The sequence below is a fragment of the Pinus tabuliformis genome, chromosome 7, assembly GCF_031772625.1.
Source record: "Pinus tabuliformis cultivar Carrire ecotype Pingquan chromosome 7, CPIR1, whole genome shotgun sequence".
NCBI lineage: Eukaryota > Viridiplantae > Streptophyta > Pinopsida > Pinales > Pinaceae > Pinus > Pinus tabuliformis.
Genome location: NC_142293.1, coordinates 599,664,225 through 599,685,366, shown reverse-complemented (window position 1 = coordinate 599,685,366; position 21,142 = coordinate 599,664,225). Strand labels below are relative to the sequence as shown.

Below are 21,142 nucleotides of genomic sequence, written 5' to 3'. Positions count from 1 at the left end.
ACATTAGGGTACTTTTCTCTTTGAGGGCAGCCCCTTGGAGGTGGTAGATGAGTACAAGTATTTAGGAATTGACTTTCACTATAGGCTTAACTGGGAGACATGTAGATCAAAGAGAATCCAAGGAGGTTGGAAAGCTTCTTACCTCTTTCAGAACATGTGTATATAGGTAGAACTATGGGCTTGGAAGACTAAGAAAACCCTCTTTGGTATATTAGTGTTGCTAGTTATCTTCTATGGTTGCGAAATATGGGGGAGCAACATGTCAAGCCAGAAATGGCGACAAATAGAAAGAATTCAAAAGCATATGATCACAAGTAGCCTCAAAGTTAAATCAACGGTCCCATATGATGTCTTTTTAGCTGAGGCTTGTATGTTTCCAATTGAGGCGTCAACGATCATTCATTTGCTAAGTTACCTAAAGAAGGTTGAAAATATGGAAAAGCACCAGTGGCCCAAATTGGTTGTTGAAGAAGAGCTAAACCACTAGAAAAAGATACGGATGAAACAAGAAAAAAGTGGTTAGGAAAATGGGACATAAATCTACATGATTTCCCTCATGCTAATGAGGAGATAAAAAGGCGGGTGTTAGAAAAATTTAGGATTGGCATGTGGACAAAGTATATAGGCAAAAATAAAGCATATTATGTCAAAGAATTTAACCCAATGTGGAAACATGATGATAAAGAGTATTTGAGTTCCTCAATCAAGGGAACAACTAAAATTTTAATTGCTCGACTGAGGACTAGCTCACATCATTTAAGATGTGAAACTGGTAGATGGGCGGTCCCTAAAGAAGATTGGGAAGAACGAATTTGCATTTTTTGCAACAAAGGGGTGGTAGAAACATAATGGCATTTTATCAAGGAGTGTGTAGCGTATGAAGTTATCCATCGTCAATTTGTTAGCAATCTAAAGGTGAACAATCTTAGTGAGCTTTTTGAGGAGACAAGACTTCACAAAACAACAAATTTCTTACTCAATATCCATAAAAACAAAATCAACCTAGAAAAAAAATCTGAATATGGATTAAGCGATAGTGGGTGGTCCCTTACACCGCGAGGTCTCGTGGACGTCATTAAAACCATTTCATTTCATTTCACTATGCTCTATAACTCTTGGGTTTACTTGCAACTTAGCATTTATTAAAAGCATTTGTTCTTTTATGACTTGGGAGGTCCAAACATGGATGATATCATGTGATGTAGTCTAGGAAACAAGTCTCAAGTTTTGTAATAACAAGCATGAAAAGAGTTAAAGAAAGGAAAGAGAGACAACTCTTCTCTTTGTTTTAATGGCACGTTCTTTCCACTCAGAAGTACAACATTGTTTGCAGATACAAAAATCCTATAAATTATCCTTGAACAACTAAACCTCAAAAGTCAGAAAAATAATCACCTAACATAAGTGACTATTTCCTCAATCATCTTTTAAAAAACCTAATTTAACTAATAAATCTAAAATTAAAATAAATCTAAATTCATCAAATAAATATACATTATATAAACAATTTCTATAATATTAATTCTCACACATTTAATTAATAAAAAATATGTTGTTAAGAGAAACATTTATTCAATCCCATAATTGTTAGTGTGCAATGAGTGAGAAACACTATTCAAAATATTTTTAAAGACTTAAAATGCCATAATTTTAATCCATCAAATGGTTGTTTATTTTTTTTTGCATTTTACGTTAATTATTATTTTAAAATAAAAAATAAATTAGATTTGTTGCGTTGGTGCAAGTGGTCGGTGGCGTCATTTCAAAATTTGAATTCATGTCATCATTAGAAGGCATGGTTATGGTTAGAAAAGCCAAACAGTTGTTTTGAAAAAAGCATAAATCAGAAAAGCAAAAAAAGCATAAATCAGAAAAAGCATAATTTTTTTTAATGAAACAAGATAATCACCGCCCTCATTAAATGCAATTCGAGTTTGGACGCCTGGCGGGAGAGAGGAGTGATGTGTCCGCTGGTCGGCCTGGACACAAAGCAGGGTCTGATGTCGTCGTAGTTTTTTCACCGGACTTCTAAGCCGAGAAGAAACAAGGCATTCCTCTCGCATTTACTACAGGGCTCCGGACAGGGTATTCCTCTGGCATTTACTACAGAGCTCCAGCTCTGGGAAGAATCCCTTTCAATTGATGAGATAATTCCGCCCTGAATCCACCACCGTTCCTTCCAGCCGAAAATAATGGCAATTCACGCGTTTTTCTTGTGGAAAAAGGAGGACGGGGTTACTGCACAAGATCATGTACTGCCTGCAACAACACAAAACTCAAATGAAAGCAAATGTGAAAACTCAAATGAAAGCAAAGGTGCGCTGGACGACGCGAAGATGACACTAAGCGACGCAGAGAAAATTAGAGTTGAGATGATGATCAAGAATGGTGGCATTCACATTGTAGCATTAAGTTCAGATTCAGAATGCGAATGTGAGGTTAATTACGCAGCAGGCAGTTCGGATGCATAGGGAGTTCATATAATGTGATGGTCTCTTCGGTGGCCATGGACGCAGAACAGAGCAGAGTTGGAATTGAGAGTTCAGGCGATGTGATGGCGGCCTTCTTGATTGTTTGTGGCGTCTGTTGTGTTGTTGATGGCGGCCTTCTTGGTTGTTTATGGTGTCTGCTGTGTTGTTTTTGTTTTTTATAATTTTATTTTTGGCTTACTGTTTCCATCTTTTTTCGTATTGTTGGCTCTCTGGTTATTCTCTTCTGAATTTTAGGCATGGCCATGCCGATTTTTGGTTTGATATCTCTCTGGTTTTTTTTTTTTTACTCTGGTTGCTTTCTCCGCTTGGCTTCGCTGTTACCAGTGGTTTTCATAATTTAATTGGGGTTAATGAATGGGAAATGAAGACGGTCCAACCCAGACCCAGAAAAGCAGACGAGCGGGATGGAGGTGCTGCTGGGCACCTGAGCTAGTGGCAACTTCCCCTACCTCTTCCATAAGCAGGAGAAGCACCGATTGCACGTGAAAGGAGCATTCGCAAGTATAGTTTCCTCATCGAGATGTGCGAGCCAAGTCCCAAGCAAGGATCAATGATGCCATCGCCTTTTCGTCTGATTCGTATTATTTCGGTCACTAGCCAGGTATCTAAGTGCATAAAGCCCTAAGGAATAGCCAGAATCTCACGGCTGGGCTTGGTACTCCGATCTGAATCGAAACAGCCGATGCAGATTCCACTGATGCAATGGGCACAGGTGAAGATACAAATTATAATGTGATTTGTTTTAAAGTTTAGAAATCTTGAAATTATAATGTGATTTGTTTTAAAGTTTACAAATCTTCAAATCATAATGTGATTTGTTTTAAAGTTTAGAATCGATGCAGATTCCACTGATGCAATGGGCACTGCTTCATTTCTCTCATTTTTAGGCACAAATTATAATGTGATTTTTTCCAAAGTTTAGAACCAGCAATGTGAAGGAGCCATTTAATATTTTGGTGGTCTGAGAAGGAAAGAAAGGTCCATCAGCTTTTGGTCCAAAACCTATGGATCATCCTCATTTCAAGCACAAGCACAGTTAATCTCTTCCTGCCCTCAGGTTGTTTTGGTCTCTTTTTAATACATTTTTATAGTATGTTACTGGCTCCTTAATCTTTTTTAAGAGAATTTTTTTATTTTTTTAATATTTGTTTTACATGAATTTTTGGTTTTATTTTTGTTAGGTTCAATGCGTGGGAAATTATCTCTAGTCCTAGCAGTGGGGCCAGGAGAAGGTGAAGGAGGAGGTGCAGTGGAGGCAGGGGAAGGCGAAGGAGGAAGTGCAGTAGAGGCAGAGGAAGGGGAAGGGGAAGGGGAAGGGGAAGGGGAAGGAGGAGGAGGAGGAGGAGGTATTTTCGGTTAAATTTAACTTCCATTCTTCTACATAATTATATCAGAAGCATTTTTAAGAATTTATTTCATGTGCCTTGTAATGCAGGTAAATAAAGGTGGAGGTGCACTGTTGAATCTCTCTCTGCCTTTCACAGAGAGGCAAAGGGTGGAGTGCGAGTCCTCTTCGGGATCAAAGCCCCTGTAAGCTTCGTCATTTTCTCCTGACATATATGGAGGGTGTACTAGTTTCTTTTTCTCCATAGGATGGACTTACTTCTACCTGTAATTTGTGTTAAATATTTTCTTGTAATTTACAATTTATGGTTAATATCTCTCATTTTTTTCAGAAAATTTCTTTTAGGCCTTCGATTCCTTTGGGGTGGTGGGAGCAAAAGCGAATTGATAGGTGGATGCAATAAATGCTGCTATCTCGCCGAACACATTTGGCATCAGTAATCATTCGGGAAACGCACGGGTAACAGAGGGTTAGTAAGGAAAGAACACCTTCGATCACCTTCGATCGACACATTAGTAAGGGAACACATTCTAACACATCGATCGGGAAAGCATCGAAGGAAGGGTAAGCTCCCAAATTTCTCATGAGTTTTTGTTTTCTTGGTGTTTTTTAAATATTTCTCATTATATTTTTCTGGTTTTGTTTTTGTTGGGTTCAATGGGCCAGGAAATTAAGGCTTAACCCAAACAATTCAACTAATGAAAGTTCTAATGCTCCATGGGTGTAGTGGGTGCAGCAAAGGCTAAAGAGCAGGTATGCCTGGTTTAATTTATCAAATAATTATGTGATGCCCCTTTTGAAATTCAAAGGGGCTATTCAAGGTTTATGGTTTCTGTTTTTTGCAAAATGTACTTATTTCTACCTAAAGTCTTTTTTCTCTCTTTCTTTCCCTATATATGTTCCATGAAGTCAAATGCATATTTGATATTTTAGGAAGAAATCCAAATATAGATATATAGATTCCTTCCATCACTCCCAATATACTTTGCTACTTTTGTTTGTTCCTCAAATTTTACCACTCCAAACAGGCTTAACCAACTAAATTTACACTAATTAAAATGGCCCATGTAAATAGTCTTCCGAAGGCAAAAGACAATTGTTGGCATGAATACAAATAATACTCAAAACATTAAAAACCATCTTCTAGGAAGTTTCAACTTTGTTTAATAAGTTCTTCATACAATAAATTCTTCCACCAGATTTGCAAATTAGTCCAAAAGGATTTTGACTAGTTTCAACATCGTTGCTTGCAATGGCAGTTTTGTTTTGAGAGATCAGTCCCTCAAAATTACAGATTTAGATCTCACCTCTGTAATTATTTCCATGATTGTAATTTAGCTTAAGCCTAATGTAAGGGGCCCATTGAACTTCATCCCAAGGATTCTCTACCAATAATAATCAAGTCATCTCCAACTACATCAACAATAGTTCTTACCAAAGAAAAACATTGATTGATGAAATAGACATATGCCTCCAAACCAACTGCTTAAGGTCCAACATCAATGTGTCATTTTGTTATGATCGAAAACTCTGAAAAATTCTCGACCCTTTTTCTATTTGACTCCATTTTGCCATTTGCAAGATTAACAAGAAATCTGACACAGTCCTTCAAGATCTCCAAGGTGTAATGACCTTCTCCCTTGTCTCAAACAAAGGCATGTCAAAATGTGATTGCGTGCTCGAAAAACCTTCATTTTACTTCTAATCCAATCCTCCATTCAAGAGCTATAATCACTTTTCTCCACAAGCCTTCATTCCTTTTCATTCTCCATAAATTTTTTGTTGCTAAATCTTGTTCAAATATATGAATATTCTTTAATTCCTCTATACTCTTTACAGTTTTGCAATCTTTTTCCTCTTAAAAAATGGTATTCCTTCCCTTTAGCTTTTTCTCTATGTTGCCAGGAAACGTGGGTGCGGGGACGGGGACGGGGACGGGGACGGGGACGGGGACGGGACGACATTTTTGGAAACAAGGTGCGTGGGTTTGTCGGGTAATATAATAATATTAAATTTTAATAATTATATTTTATAAATTATAAATTTATAATTAATAATATATATGAAATTTGAATTTGTATATTTTTTCAACTTTAAACAAGAAAACTTTAATGATAATCATTTAAACATGTTTAGTCTCTCCCATATAAAAACACAATTTTTTCATAGGAGATTCTTCTCAACCTGATAGAGGTCTAGACTTTTCTTGATGTCTAATCATCCACCTGCCCCATGCATGGTGTGCTCTGTGGTAAAGCAATCCCAAAAAGTTAAAACAGTGGCAGCCTTACCCTTCCACAAAACACGCTTATTCATTTAGGCATATTTTCCTAGTTTTAATCTTAACATGATGTTATCAGAATGCTGTGAGAAATTGGCAGATTTTGATACTTAATTTAGCCATTTTCCAAAATATCCCTTCGCCATTTAACAGCATCAGCTGATTACAGCTTATGGCTGGTCTCAATCCTACTTTCTATTTGACCGAAAATGTCTGAACCTGTATGTGTGCATTTACAATTTATAATTTGATGGTTATTAACTTATTTGGCTCGGGAATGAATGTTTCATAAATTCATTCCAAATTGATTTACAAGAATCTGCAGGCTCAAATTATAGAGTAAGAGGTCTCTTTTCCAGTTCTGGTTTCGATGCCATATAATATTAAAGGCATTGAAGATCCACAAATACAGGAGATTCATAATTTACATTGAGACTCTAACAAACCTTGGGCATAAGTTTTGAAATTGTTTTTATAAATTTATAGCATAAGACTAATGGAGAGACTGATCATAAGAGTCTCCTGCGGTAGGAAGGGACTCATGAATGTGCAAATAGCTACCCTTTTTTTCTAACTATGGTCATCACCGTATTAAATATTTCCACAAAGCTACAACCAATATGATATGATATTCTGCTTGTGGGATTGTACACCCATAATGTTCCTTTTATAATATTGTGTCACTCATAAGTTTTGAAAAACTTACACTGTTCAGTGTTGATAAATTTGTACAATGATTCATTACCCTTGAGCAACACGTCATTCCCATAGAGCAATGCTAAGGCATGTGAACAAAGACATTCTTTGGAAACTGTAATCTTTGGAAATGATGGCAGAAAATTTCCTTGAGAAACATTTAGAAGACCTTACAACCATCTCTGAAGGACAATCCAGATTCCAGACCAATGACCATCAATGACTCCAAAAATGATATCATTCGTTTATGGCATATATTCTATATTCTATGGCATATCATTCGTTTATGGCATATCATTTTTAAATTTCAATAAAAAAAATTATTTGAAAATTAAATTTTTAATATAGTTTTTTTATGAAGAACCCAAAGAACCCAACCCGAAGAACCCGAAGAACCCAAGAACCCAAGCACATGAAGAACCCGAAGAACCTGAAGAACCCAAGAACCCAAGCACCCGAAGAACCCAAGAACCCGTTAAAGGAAAAGAACCCAATTTTTTTTTTTGAAGAACCTGGTTCTTCATGGAAGAACCCGGTTCTTCTGGGTTCGTCTGGGAAGAACCCGTACCCGAATCTGGTACTTGGGTGCGGGAACCCGGGATGGGTTCGAGAACCCCACCCCCGGGTGCGGGTACCCGTGCAACACAGCTTTTTCTTGAACATGGGAAGCTAAAGCACCTTTTTCTATTTTTCCCCAACATTCCTTTTGTTATCTAAGCTAAAAAATGCCAATAAATAGGTATCCCCTCCAAAACTAATTTGACCAAAGTTAGCTTGCCTTTTTTGGATAACTGTCGGTAGCAAGAATTAGTCATCCTCTCTTCAATTTTTTCATAGAGCCAACTCCAATCCTTGAATCTGTAGTTAGTAGGCTTGAGGAAAAACCTTAGATATTATAACCTTGCATCAATATTTGAGCAAACTGTCTCTCTACCTTCCTCTAGGCTATTGAATAACATTAAAGGATTTATGAACATTCACATACATCCATTTTTCATTATTGTGCAACTCAAGGATCTTTTTATACTTTTCTACTTCCAGAATTGTTCAAAGGGGGAACAAATTTTCTTCATTTACAAATAGTAAATAGGACAAGGAGAAATAGGTTCTCATTTTAATACCCTTTATAGTACCTTCCCTTTTAGATGCATTCACCATCTGCTCAAACCTTTTTCAACCAACACTAATAAATAAGGAGACATAGGTCATCCCCACATTAGACCCCTAGGAAGTTGAGAAAGTGCACCCCATAATCTAATTTACTACTTAAGATCTCATCCCAATCTGAATCAAAATAATCCCATGATCTAACTAGATCACCTTGTAATAAACCTTAGCTAAGTCTGATTTCATCATAATAGTTCGATTTTTTTAACTTTTTCTTATATGTAGTCCTCGTTGTGCTATTCCTCACCACATTGTGAAGAAAACCAAACTAACTCTTTTGAGACAAAGTGGGGGAATTCTTTCTTTTAAGCCTATTTGTTGTAATTATTGTTGGAATTTTGTACAAAAATTGCATATTGAGATAGGGCTATAATCATCAAAATTTTATGGATCATTTTGCTTTGGAAGAGCTATTGATGTTAACTCTAGATTTTTTTATCACCCTCTCCTACTCCTATTCTAGGAGGTCAGAAAAACACAAAATTTTATTGTCTAACTATGTGGACTTAGTCTATTTGGTTTCTTAAAAGATTGTAGAATTGATTTGAGTCCCTCTTTTGTTACTTAAGCTTCAAGTTCTTCATTTTGTTGTTCTTCAATCATTGTTATGTTTGCCTTACGAGGTTCTTGGAATAAATTTTTGAAGTGCTTTACTCCTCTTAATGCCATCTTTGAGAAATTTCTTCGCTTCCTCCCATCTTTCTTACTTGTCTTCCATGTATTTTTTTGATGTTCTTTTGATGTTTCATGTAGTTTTGGAAGAATTTAGTATTCTTGTTTCCCTCTATAAACCAAGTAGCCCTATTCTTTCTTCTAAATTTTTTAGATTAATATTCTCCTTTTTTGTAATGATTCGTTCCTTTTATGCTTCAAACAATTTCTTGATCTATTCCTTGGTCCTAGTAAGCTTTTGTTGAGCATTCTAGGAGTTTTTCTTTTCCCACTGTGCTATTATGTTTTAAACTTTCATCAAATTTATTCCCGGTAGATAAATAGTTGTTGTCTCCCTTGTACAAGGTTCATATTTCTTCCAATTCTAGGTGATCAAATTTTTGTAACCTTCTTTTAACAAATTATGCTTAAATTTGAAGGGTTTTTGATGCTTCTCATTTTTTTCTAATTGTAACAATATGGCTAGATGGTATAAAGGTCTCCCTAACCTTGCCAATGACTCAAGTCATTCCACATCCTCCAAAATCTTTTTTGCCACCAAAATCCTTTCTAATATGTTTGATACCCATTCCCTTCCTTTTCTAAAGTTCCTTTATGTTGGAACTGAGCTAATAGGCTCCACATCCTAAAGCCCTGAATCTTAAAACCTCTAAGGTAAGTAATCTATCAATGAGTTGTTAGAATTTTGGGCACTAGACTTAGTGTGCACACACACACAAAACCAACAATTAGATCATGCACAATGAACACAAAATTTAAGCGCAAAATCATAATTCTTATAGGTGCTTCAACAGGAACCTAGGGTTCCCATACCAAGGAAAATGACCCTTTTACAATGCTCACTAAAATGCTCAGTGCAAGGGAAAACTTACATATAAAACCCCTTATTTTGACCCATAGAAAATTACTCAGAGAAATAACAGTTGAAGGGGAACTTGTAACTCGCTCCCCCGGAGATTATGGCTGCCTAGAAACTTAAATGTTGAATTGGAATCAGCCCCAAGACAAGCTTGGATTCCTTGGTGTGCTTTCTACCCTCTCTCCCTGCTCGCGACCTCTTTAGCAATTGTATGGCTTATGCACTTCTCAAATTAGCCCAAGGAAATAACTCGGTCTCCACAACAAATAGACCCCTCAGCTCGGTCCTTCTCTTCGTGTTGGACTTCCCTTGAATTTCTCTATAAATCTCCCCTAGCAATTTCTCCTCAATCTTCTTTTTTCAACTAGAGCCTCATCACCCTCCGTAGGCCCTCTTGGCCCTCTATAGGCCCTCTCGGCCTCCACAAGTTCAAGGCCTACTCGACCTTCTCCTCCACAAGATGTTATCTTTCCAACCTGCCACAGGCCCTCTCGACCTTCGATAGGTTTGAGGCCTACTTGACCTTCTCCTCTACAAGATGCTCTCTTGCCAACCACCTTCCACAGGCCCTCTCTCCAACCTGCCACAGGCCCTCTCGACCTTCGATAGGTTTGAGGCTTACTTGACCTTCTCCTCTACAAGATGCTCTCTTGCCAACCACCTTCCACAGGCCCTCTCGGCCCTGAAAGGTCCGAGTCCTACTCAACATCCTCCTCCACAAGATGCTCTCTTGCTAACCACCTTCCATAGGCCCTCTTTACCCTCAAAGGGGTTTGAGTCCTAGCGGGCCTTCTCCTCTATAGGCTCTCGTAGCCCTCCAAAGCTATGAAGCCTACTTAGCCTTCTTCTCCACAGGATGCTCTCTTGTTAGCGACCTTCCACCCGCCCTCTTGGCCCTTAAGGGGTTTGAGGCCTACTCAGCCTTCTCCTCTACAAGATGCTCTGTTGTTGACCACATACCCCCTCCATAGGTTTGAGGCCTACTTGGCCTTCTCCTCTATAAGAGGCTCTCTTGTTGACAACAAGAATGGATGACTCACCCTTGTACTTATACCTTTCCAAAGGGTGCAATACCATGGGTCATCGGAATATCGTGGGTCTATGGGTGTAAAGCCCCATCTCTTAGCTCACTTTCCCCACATGTGAGAATACTCTCGATGCTACCCAAAACATCAACATTGGTCTTGTTTGGCATGCGCCCCACCCTCCCCTAAAAAAAAAAACCTTTCCAACCTTCATTGTCATATTTAGATCATCCCTTATGATGACATTTTTTGACCACTGCCTATAATCTAAAATTGTCACAAAACACTTTTCTATCTCCAAATGTGTCGTAAATATCGATGAAGGAAAAGGCTTTCTACAATTCCTTGACCCTTGTTGAGTTTGGATACTTGTAGGTATAAGTGCTTATGCCCTATAGAATTATTCCATTTGGTTAGTGTGGAAATTTCCAATGCAAACTAACTTAATGCAAAACATAATTTTTTGTTTGTTTGTTTTTGAATTAAAATACTTTATATTACTTCAAAAAACTGGATCCTTCCAAGTTTGAGGCCTAGCTTACTTTCTCCTCCACAAGATGCTCTCTTGCCAACCACCTTCCACAAGCCCTCTTGACCTTGAAACATTTGAGGTCTACTCAACATACCCCACTACAAGATGCTCTCAGGTTGACCACTTCCCGTAGGCCCTCTTTGCCCTCAAAGGGGTCCGAGTCCTATTGGACCTTATCCTCCATAGGCCCTCTTAGCACTCCAAAGGTATGAGGCCTACTCGACTTCTCCACAAGATGCTCTCTTGTCAGCCACCTTCCATAGGCCCTCTTGGTCTTAAGGGGTTTGAGGCTTACTTGACCTTCTCCTCCACTCCACAAGAAGCTCTGTTGCTGACAACAAGTATGAATCACTCTCCCTTGTACTTATACTTCCAAAGGGTGCAATACCATGGGTCATCAAAATAACATGGGTTTATCAGTGCAAAGCTCCATCACTTTGGCTACTTTCCCCACACGTGAAAATACTACCAATGCTACCCAAACATCAACATTGGTCTTGTTTGGTATTTGCCCCCCTCCCCATGGGTCATCTTATTTATGATAGCTAATATTTTTCTTGGATTCCTCTCTCCGAGAGTTGTAGGATTAATTTAGAGATCATCCGATTCCAATATGTATAAATGAAGTTATGAATTTATTTTGATTATGGAGAAGTGGTCAAGGTTGGCCAACAAACTTACGTATTCTCAGAAGCCCAACAATCACATAGCCCAACAATCACATATATTCATCCTCAACGTTTGCTATAAATACATGATGCCTTAGCCTCATTTGGACACACTCATCTTCACACTTCTCTCTCTCTCCTCATTGATTGAGTGCAGATTTAGGGGCCTCTCTCTCTCCACATGACCGAAATTTCAGGAGACCGAATTTTTGGACAGCTTGACCATATGTTGACCAACAACATTGACATGTTTGACTGTGTTTTTGGGTGAGATATTTCTATTTGGGCAAGTCGCATTTTTGGGCACAGAAATCGAGGTCAAAGTTCAAACATTGACTTTGACCAACGTTGACTGCAGCTAGAGCTGACTGCAAGGTTGGCTGTTTGACTAGGTTTGACTGGACTATTTTGGGTTGTTTTGAGGGTTGATTCATTTTGCTGTTTGGAGGTCGACATTGACTAAAGTTGACCAAATTGTGAGGGTTAAAATTCCCTGTTGACCAATGTTGACTTTTCTAGTTAGGGCTCTTTTATTGCCGTTACAATATATCAGATTTGTAAATTGTACTCTCTCTCTATGAACGATTGAAGACTATAAGAAGATTTGATCAAGGGTTTACCCACATTGGGGTTTGTCCCTAGCTCATCCCACTTCTCGATTGAAGATAAGCTCCATGATAAATCTGACTATCACGGATGGAAGATGTCTCTTGATTTGACCTTGGAAGAACAAGAAGTGATGGATTATGTGCAGGGTAAAATCTCTGAGCCTCTTTCAAATGTACCGGTTGCTGTGAAGACCAAGTACAATAGGGTTGAAGTCAAAGCAAAGAAGATTATCAGGGATTCCATTGACAAGCGTCTGATGGCTTGCATCTCCGATTTGAAGACCTCCAAGGAGATTTAGGACAAGTTGATCAATGTGTTCAAGGTTAGTAATGCTAATCAAATTCTATTTCTCAAGAATAAGTTGAAAGATATTAAGAAGGGCAAGGATGAGGATATTCAATCCTACTTCTTAAGGAGCACTGAGATCAAGAATGATCTACTTTCGATTGGAGAAGTCATTCCTGACAGGGAACTTACTCTCACCACCCTTGGAGGACTCCCACTTGAGTGGTATGTATTTAGAACGACTATACTCAACAATGATCGAATTCCAGGGTTTGAAGAATTGATGTCGAGATGCATTCAAGAAGAAATAAGAATGGTGGAGCAAGAAATGCCTTTTATTAGAAGCAACCCCATTGCGTTCTCCGTTCATGCCAAACTGAGAAATAATGCAGGGTCTAAAGGTCATTTCCATGGAAAGCCTAGATTTAAGGGAGGAAGGAAGGGCGGGTGATTTGTTTGCAATAAGTTTGGCCACTATGTAAGGGAGTGTCCAAATAGAAGGGACACATCACATGATGATGATCACAAGCATTCCAGGGGCAACTTCAACAACAACGATCAAAGGAATGGCAGGTCCAATGGCAAGGGAAAAAGTAATGCAGGACATCAAGGAAATTGTCGACCCTCCAAGAGATCAAGGAACTCCAGGTATGAAGAATCCAATGTTGTTAATAATAAACACAAAGAGTACTATTTTATATTGGCCCTCTTCACTGTCTCTCCTCCGGACACTATGGGAAATTGGCCGATTGATAGTGGTGCCTTAAGGCACTTCACCGGATACAAGGAAGCCCTCTCTAATTTGATAGAAAATGAGACAAACTTGGAGATCATCCTTGGAGACGATGCCGCCTATCCCGTGAAGGGAGTAGGGAATGTTACTCTTCAATTGAATCAAGGTAACACTATTCATTTGCAAGAAGTACTATATGTACCCGATCTCAAGAAGAACCTTGTGTCCATTTTGGCAATGGAAAATAAAGGATTCAAGGTGGCTTTTATCGATGGAAAGGTACGTGTTTGGAAAAGAAATTTTAAAGATGCTTTTATTCTTGGGTTTAGGGTTGACACTTTGTATAAAGTTGGAGGAAGTCCATTGGGAGCCATGTCTTGCGACATATCTCTACAATCTGAACTATGGCACTGGAGGTTTGCCCATCTTTATTATAAGGCGCTACGCGATGTGAGACAGATGGTAACAGGTATGCTCAAATTCAAAGTAGAGTATGAAGGTGTATGTCCAGGATGTGCCGAAGGAAAACTTACAAGGGGACCATTCCCCTCAAGTGATAGCAAGACCACATACATATTGCAATTGATCCACTCCGACACTTTTGGTATGATGCCTGTAAACTCTTTGGGAGGATATTTATATTATCTCACCTTTACGGATGATTATTCTCGCAAAACCTGGATCTACTTCTTGAAGAAGAAGGATGAAGTGTTCACCTGGTTCCGACACTTCAAAGCCTTTATCGAAAACCAATCCGAGAAGAAAATCAAGATATTGAGGACTGATAATGGGACAGAGTACAAATCCAATGAATTCCAAGATTATGACAGAGAAGTTGGCATTAAGAAGGAGACTACAACACCATACACTCATGAGCAGAATGGTGTGGCTAAAAGGAAGAATTGCACTATTGTAGAAGTTGTTCGTGCCATGCTTCATGATGAAGGGCTTCCAAAGTTCCTATGGGCTGAAGCTGCAAATACCGTTGTGTATGTTCAAAACCGATGCCCTCATCAAGCATTGGACTCCAAGACTCCCGAAGAAATGTTCACTGGTAATAAACCCGATGTCTCTCATTTTAGAATTTTTGGAAGCCCTGTATATTTTCATGTGCTGAAAGATAAAAGAAGCAAATTGGGTACATCTGGGAAGAAAGGAATTTTTGTGAGCTATAGTTAAAATTCTAAGGGATATAGAATTTATGTGGCTGGTCAAAGGGAAGTTGAGATAAGTCATGATGTCGCCTTCGACGAAGATATGGTCCTCAGGAGGACAACAACCTTCCTATCCCAAGGAAGGACAAAGAAGGACAAAGAAGCTGACACCGGAAAACAGGGTGCAAAAGAAGATGAAACAATGACAGATGTTGATGAACTTATGGGTCCTATTGATCCTCCTCCTCAAGTGCCGCCCTCCTCCAAGAGGAGACCCTCATGGCTTAGGGAGACTCTCGAAGATGTCGAGAGACATATTGCACCAAGGGGGACCTTTCGTGAAAGCAAGAAGTCGAACAGGTATCAAGGATACTTGACTGTCATGAGCATTATCATTCAAAATGAGCCTTCATCATTTGAAGAAGTCGTGGAGCAACAAGTATGGAAGGATGCTATGAATGAAGAATACAAGTCAATTATGAAGAATGATGTTTGGGATGTGGTCCCTAGACCCTAGGACAAATCGGTTGTCACCTCTAAGTGGCTCTACAAAATCAAGCATGGAGCTAATGGAAGTGCAGAAAAGTTCAAGGTTCGCTTTGTTGCTCAAGGTTTCTCTCAAAAGGAAGGTGTAGATTACGATGAGTTATTTGCACCTGTTGCCCGATACACCACCATCCGCTCGATCATAGCCCTTGTTGCCTCACAAGGATGGAACCTACATTAGATGGATGTCAAGACCACTTTCTTGCATGGCTCGATCAAAGAGGAAGTCTATGTGGAGCAACCTGAGGGGTTTGAGGTTCATGATCGGGAATCTTGTGTATGCAGGTTGAAAAAATCTCTCTATGGAGAAGCAAGCACCCCGGGCTTGGTATGAGAGGATCGATAGCTATCTGATGAAGCAGAGATTCACTAGAAGTGAAGTCGATCCGAACCTTTACTTTAAGGTTGAAAATGATAAACCTCTCATTCTGGTACTTTATGTGGACGACTTCTTTTGACAGGTGCAAACCCTCTGATTCACAAATGTAAGAGGGAGTTGGCTATTGAATTTGAGATGGACCAAGGACCGATGCACTACTTCCTAGGGTTGGAGGTCTGACAAAAGGCAGGTGAAATTTTTGGGTGCCAAGAATCTTCTGAGATATCTTCGGGGCACAATCACTCATGGACTGAGATACACTGCCGGAGATGTGAGGTTGCATGGTTATTCTGATGTTGATTGGGCTGACAGTGTGGTGGATCGAAAGAGCACTTCTGGATGTTGTTTTTCTTTGGGTTTTGCTTCGATATCTTGGATGAGCAGGAAGCAGAAATCGGTTGCCTTGAGCACCACTGAGGCTGAATACACGGTTGCTATTATGGCCTCTTGTGAAGCTGTTTAGTCGAGGAAGCTCTTCAGTGAGCTGTTTGGACATGTGCTAGATACCATCGTGATCCTCTGCGACAACCAGAGTGCGATCCGATTATCAGAGAATCCTGTGTTTCATGATCCCTCCAAGCATATAGATATCAAGTACCACTTTATCCGGGATATGGTACAACGAGGAGCAATAAGGCTCCATCACATTGGGACTGATGAGCAGGTCGCTGATATTCTGACAAATCCCCTGGGGAAGGTCAAGTTCTTGGCCTTTCGAGAACGACTTGGAGTCATGGAGAGACCCTCTTATGAGGGTCCTACATGATATGGGCATTGAGCTCTGGGGGGCTTGGGGTACTTCTTGGAGCGATGAGCAATTATAGGGTGAGTGGTTCAATCTTCCTCTAGTGGTTTGCTGTGTACAGGGTGAGTGGTTCAGCCTTCCCTCGTGATATCCCTTGGCGACATGTAGGCAGGATGAGTGGTTCATCTTTCTCCTGCTGAGACATCCTACCCATGCAGTTTGGGACTCATGGGAAGTACCTCTCATCTGGCCAATGACTAGGGAAATGAGGATAGGGACCATAGTACTACTGTACTCCCTATGCTAGGATGAATGATATTGATCTGGGATCAATGGAATTGACTTCGGGTCAGTAAGAGTGATATGAGACACTCTCTTTTGATTGGAACTGACTTTGGGTCAATAAGAGTGGTATGAGACACTCTTTTATTTGGGACTGACTTCAGGTCAGTAGAGAATGGTATGATACATTCTTGATCACTTCTTCTTCTTCATAGTTCAGCAGAGCAGTGCATTGATGGCAGAGATAGTACAGATTGGCAGATGGATTAGTAGATGGAGTTCTCCCTAGTTGAGAGGGAGTTTTAAAATTGGCAACTAGGGCCAAACTCCACATGGGTCATCTTATTTATGATAGCTGATATTTTTCTTGGATTCCTCTCTCTGAGAGGTGTAGGATTGATCTAGAGATCATCCGATTCCGACATGTACAAATGAAGTTATGAATTTATTTTGATTATGGACAAATTGTCAAGGTCGGCCAACAAACTTATGTAGGCTCAGAAACCCAACAGTCATGTCTATTCATCCTCAACGTTTGCTATAAATACATGATGCCTTAGCCTCATTTGGACACACTCATCTTCACACTTCTCTCTCTCTCTCTCCTCATTGATTGGGTGTGGATTTCTGGGCCTCTCTCTCTCCACACGTCTGAAATTGTAGGAGCGAAATTTCAAGACGCCGAAATTTCAGGAGACCGAATTTTTGGACAGTTTGACCATGCGTTGACCAACAACGTTGACATGTTTGACTGTGTTTTTGGGTGAGATATTTCTATTTGGGCAGGCCGCATTTTTGGGCACAGAAATCGAGGTCAAACATTGACTTTGACCAGCGTTGACTGCTAGGGCTGATTGCAAGGTTGGCTTATTGACTAGGTTTGACTGGACTGTTTTGGGCTGTTTTGAGGGCTGATTCATCTTGCTGTTTGGAGGCCAAAGTTGATTGAATTGACCAAATTGTTGAGGGTCAAAACTGCTTTGTTGACCAACGTTGACTTTTATGGTTAGGGCTCTTTTACTGCTGTTACAAAATATCAGATTTGTAAATTGTACTATCTCTCTTTGCTGAACTATTGAGGACTAAGAAGATTTGATCAAGGGTTTCCCCACATTGGGGTTTGTCCTTGGCTGGTGCCACATCTTGTGTCCTCTTGTCTTGGCTTGTCTTCTACTGTTTATATTTATGTTCTATCTGAGTTTTACTATCATGTTGATGTGATTGCTAATTTGAATATTGATATTGGGCTATTAAAGAAATTGAAGTAAAATTGCTCTAAAGCATAGAACATACCATTTTGCCTAAAATTAACATCCTCCACTCCACAAGAAGCTCTCTTTTCGATAACAAGAATGAATCACTCACCTTTGTACTTATACTTTTCCAAAGGGTGCAATACCATGGGTCATCAAAATAACATGGGTTTATCAGTGCAAAGCCCCATCACTTTGCCTACTTCCCCACATGTGAGAATACTCTCAATGCTACCTAGAACATCAACATTGGTCTTGTTTGGTATTCGTCCCACCCTCCCCCAAAGAAAAAAAAACCTTTCCAACCTTCATTGCCATATTTAGATCACCCCCTATGATGACATTTTTTGACCGCATTCTTCATTGTGAAATTGTCCTAGAATGCCTTTCTATCTCCATATGGGTCGTAAATATCGATGAAGGAAAAAACTTTCTACAATTCCTTGGACCCTTCTTGAGTTTGAATACCTATAGGTAAAAATGATTATGCTCTATACAGTTATTCCATTCAGTTAGTGTGGAAATTTCCAATGCAAACTCTAACTAAATTTAAAACATTTTTTTTAGTGAATTAAAATACTTTATATTACTTTAAAAAGCCTAGATTACATTGAAGACAACTGATACCCAAAGGGAGAAATCGAACACAAAGCTCGACCTCTGTTGCCATGAAGATCTACAAATACTATCAGGAATAAAAAACATATACACTACTGCCATAACAGGCTTGGAAGCCACCACATACAAGTTAAAACCAGATACAAGATACCAAGTTACAAGAGAGAACCTAAAACTAATGCTTGCCCTTGTAGTCACCTCGGAACACACAAATAAATGGCCAAAACACCATGACGGGAGGGACTGCCGTCGTTGGCCCAACAACTAGCCATTTTACCAAAAAATAGTAGCATATGCTGCATTGCACCATACACTTAAAGCCAATGATAAAAAGAAAACGTCAAAGCTCAAAATTGGAAGCCATAAGTAAACGTCATGAACACACGACTGCAAATCAACTATATCGCTCTCATCCGTAGAGAAGTAGACCACCAAAGGAGACAAAGCCAAAAGCTTCAGGAGAGACCGAGAACTCGCCACCCACTAGCGTTGCTCACTATTCATTGTTTGAGGAGAAAATATTGGCAAAAACCCTTGTGCTAGAGCTAAGGGGATCCAATTGCCAACTGCTCCCCACCATTTGAGTCACATGCTATGTGACTTGCCATGTGCATTAGTCGAGCCTCAATTTTATCCAATCCAAGCCTCAGGTTCCTTAGCATTCTTTTCATGTCCTCTAAGGAGGTGGAAATATTATATTTTTCCACCTCCTTATCTCTCAAGACCAAACCTAGTAACGTCTTCATTTGCCAATGGAGCGCTACCGAATTTAGATATTGTTTACGCCTTCCCCTAGTGTGCCCAACGTCTAGCACCCAACCAGACATGTCTTCTAGCAGTTCTGAGTTCGATAGGGATTGTCTCTCTTCCCCAACTTTTATCTCAAGCTCACGGATCTCTTGACGAGTCTTAGGCGGAATAACATTAAAATAAGTCACCACAGAGTCACAGGCAAAGAGCTTCGCCCCATGCTACCCAGGTTGGGATCTGCTGCCTCCTCCCCTCTTGCTTCTCCATCCTACCTTAGCGACATTGTAGAGTCACAGGATGGTTCCTCAATTTCTCTACATAACTTTAAAATAAGTCGCCACAGAGTCATGGGCAAAGAGCTTCGCCCCATGCTACCCAGGTCTGCTACCTCCTCCCCTCTTGCTTCTCCATCCTGCCTTAGTGACATTGTAGAGTCACATGATGGTTCCTCAATTTCTCTATAGGGGCTGTGTTCTTGCAAAAGGACACAAAGGCTAACTCGACCCTTCCACAACAAAACCAAGATACCAGCAAATAACCTCGTCGCAAAAGCACCAGACAATGACCCGACTTTTGACAAAGAACCACAAGAGAGGGCCGAGGACAACACTGCCTTTGCTCAAGACTCTATTCCTTTAACCATTGAGCACACACAATGCCACCTTAGACCCCAAAAGCTTCCACGTCCTAGAGCCTGCAACAATTAACCAAACCCAACACACTTCACTTGGCCAACCCCACAATTAAAACTAACTAGGCCGCACTTTGCAAAGAAATCCAACTACCACTCCCAAGAGAAGAGACTGACCCAATGCTCGATGCCAAACCACTTTTGCAGACCGAACAATTTCCCCAGCTTGAAGGACACAACCCACACCTAGAGACTAAGACATTGAACCCATAAAACAAACACTCTAAAAAAAACTAGGCAAGAAATTCAAATGTAACCAAGACGGGAGCAACAAGAGTTCCTGGAGCTTACCAACTTCAGACGCAACAAATACCTTTGATTGAAAGCCACTGCCTTCCAGAAAGACCATGCCAAGCATAAAACTTTCACTAACGGTTCCCAAATTGGAGCAGCTCGATGAATTCCCTTTCCCTGGATTAGTCCATTTGACAGTGTACAATATGCTGGCTGCTTATCCGGTTTGATAACTGTGTATGCAGCCCCTTTCATTTGCTATTTGAAGGTAGAAAGATCTGTAAATAACATATAGGATAGCTGCCATTTTACTATGGGTCTTCTGTCTTCTTTCTTGTGCTATTACATTCTTTGCTGTGGCACCTGTTTGCAAAATTTCAACATGATGTGCAGTTACTTTCTTTCTATTATGCTCGTGCTCCTGCTCTGAAAGTCTCAATTAGCTTAAGCCTAGTGTAAGGGGCTCATTGAACTTCGTCCCAAGGATCCTCCACCAATAATAATCAAGTCATCTCCAACTACATTAACAATAGTTCATACCAAAGAAAATCATTGATTGATGAAATAGAAACATGCCTCCAAACCAGCTGCTTAAGGTCCAACATCAATGTGTCATTTTGTTATGATGGAAAACTCTAAAAAATACTCATCCCTCTTTCTATTTGACTCCATTTTGCCATTTGCAAGGTTAACAAGAAATCTGACATAGTCCCTATGCATGAACATCTGTCCCTTATCTACTATAGGGACTTCCATCCTTATATAGTTGCATCTATAGTTTGAGGCCATGTATAGCATATATGTTCAAGTCTGCCTAGCCACGGCTCTGTTACACATAGCCACAATAATGTTTCATTTTTGTTGGGTATGGTCCAGGACCCTTTATGCTTATCCAACAAAATGATGGGTAACATCTGGTTCCAACTTAGGGACTAGTGGTCCTTTCGAGAACACTTGGGAACCCCAAAATCTCATCCTTGCTTCAACATGTGGTTGCTAAAATGAATGGTGTAATCCAGTGAAGCCACCTCAAGATCTCCAAGGTGTAATGACCATTTTCCCCGTGTTTGATTGCTAAAGAAAACAAAGCCATGTCAAAATGTGATTGCTTGTAGGATGGCTTCTC

At 39.8% G+C, this 21,142-nt stretch overlaps 2 long non-coding RNA genes across 2 annotated transcripts in view; both read left to right on the top strand.

Moving 5' to 3' along the window:
- Nucleotides 1-1,922: 1,922 nt before the first annotated feature.
- On the top strand, nt 1,923-3,792 carry LOC149248863 (uncharacterized). The gene is made up of 3 exons (XR_016265790.1): nt 1,923-3,204; nt 3,380-3,527; nt 3,674-3,792. It is a non-coding gene; the product is annotated as an uncharacterized LOC149248863 (long non-coding RNA).
- A 133-nt stretch (nt 3,793-3,925) lies between these two features.
- The window catches only part of LOC149248862 (uncharacterized), a 53,481-nt gene continuing 36,264 nt past the window's right edge, over nt 3,926-21,142 (top strand). Inside the window, exons 1-3 of the long non-coding RNA XR_016266706.1 lie at nt 3,926-4,022; nt 4,169-4,401; nt 4,504-4,590. This is a non-coding gene — a long non-coding RNA (uncharacterized LOC149248862). The remainder of the gene's footprint in view (nt 4,023-4,168; nt 4,402-4,503; nt 4,591-21,142) is intronic.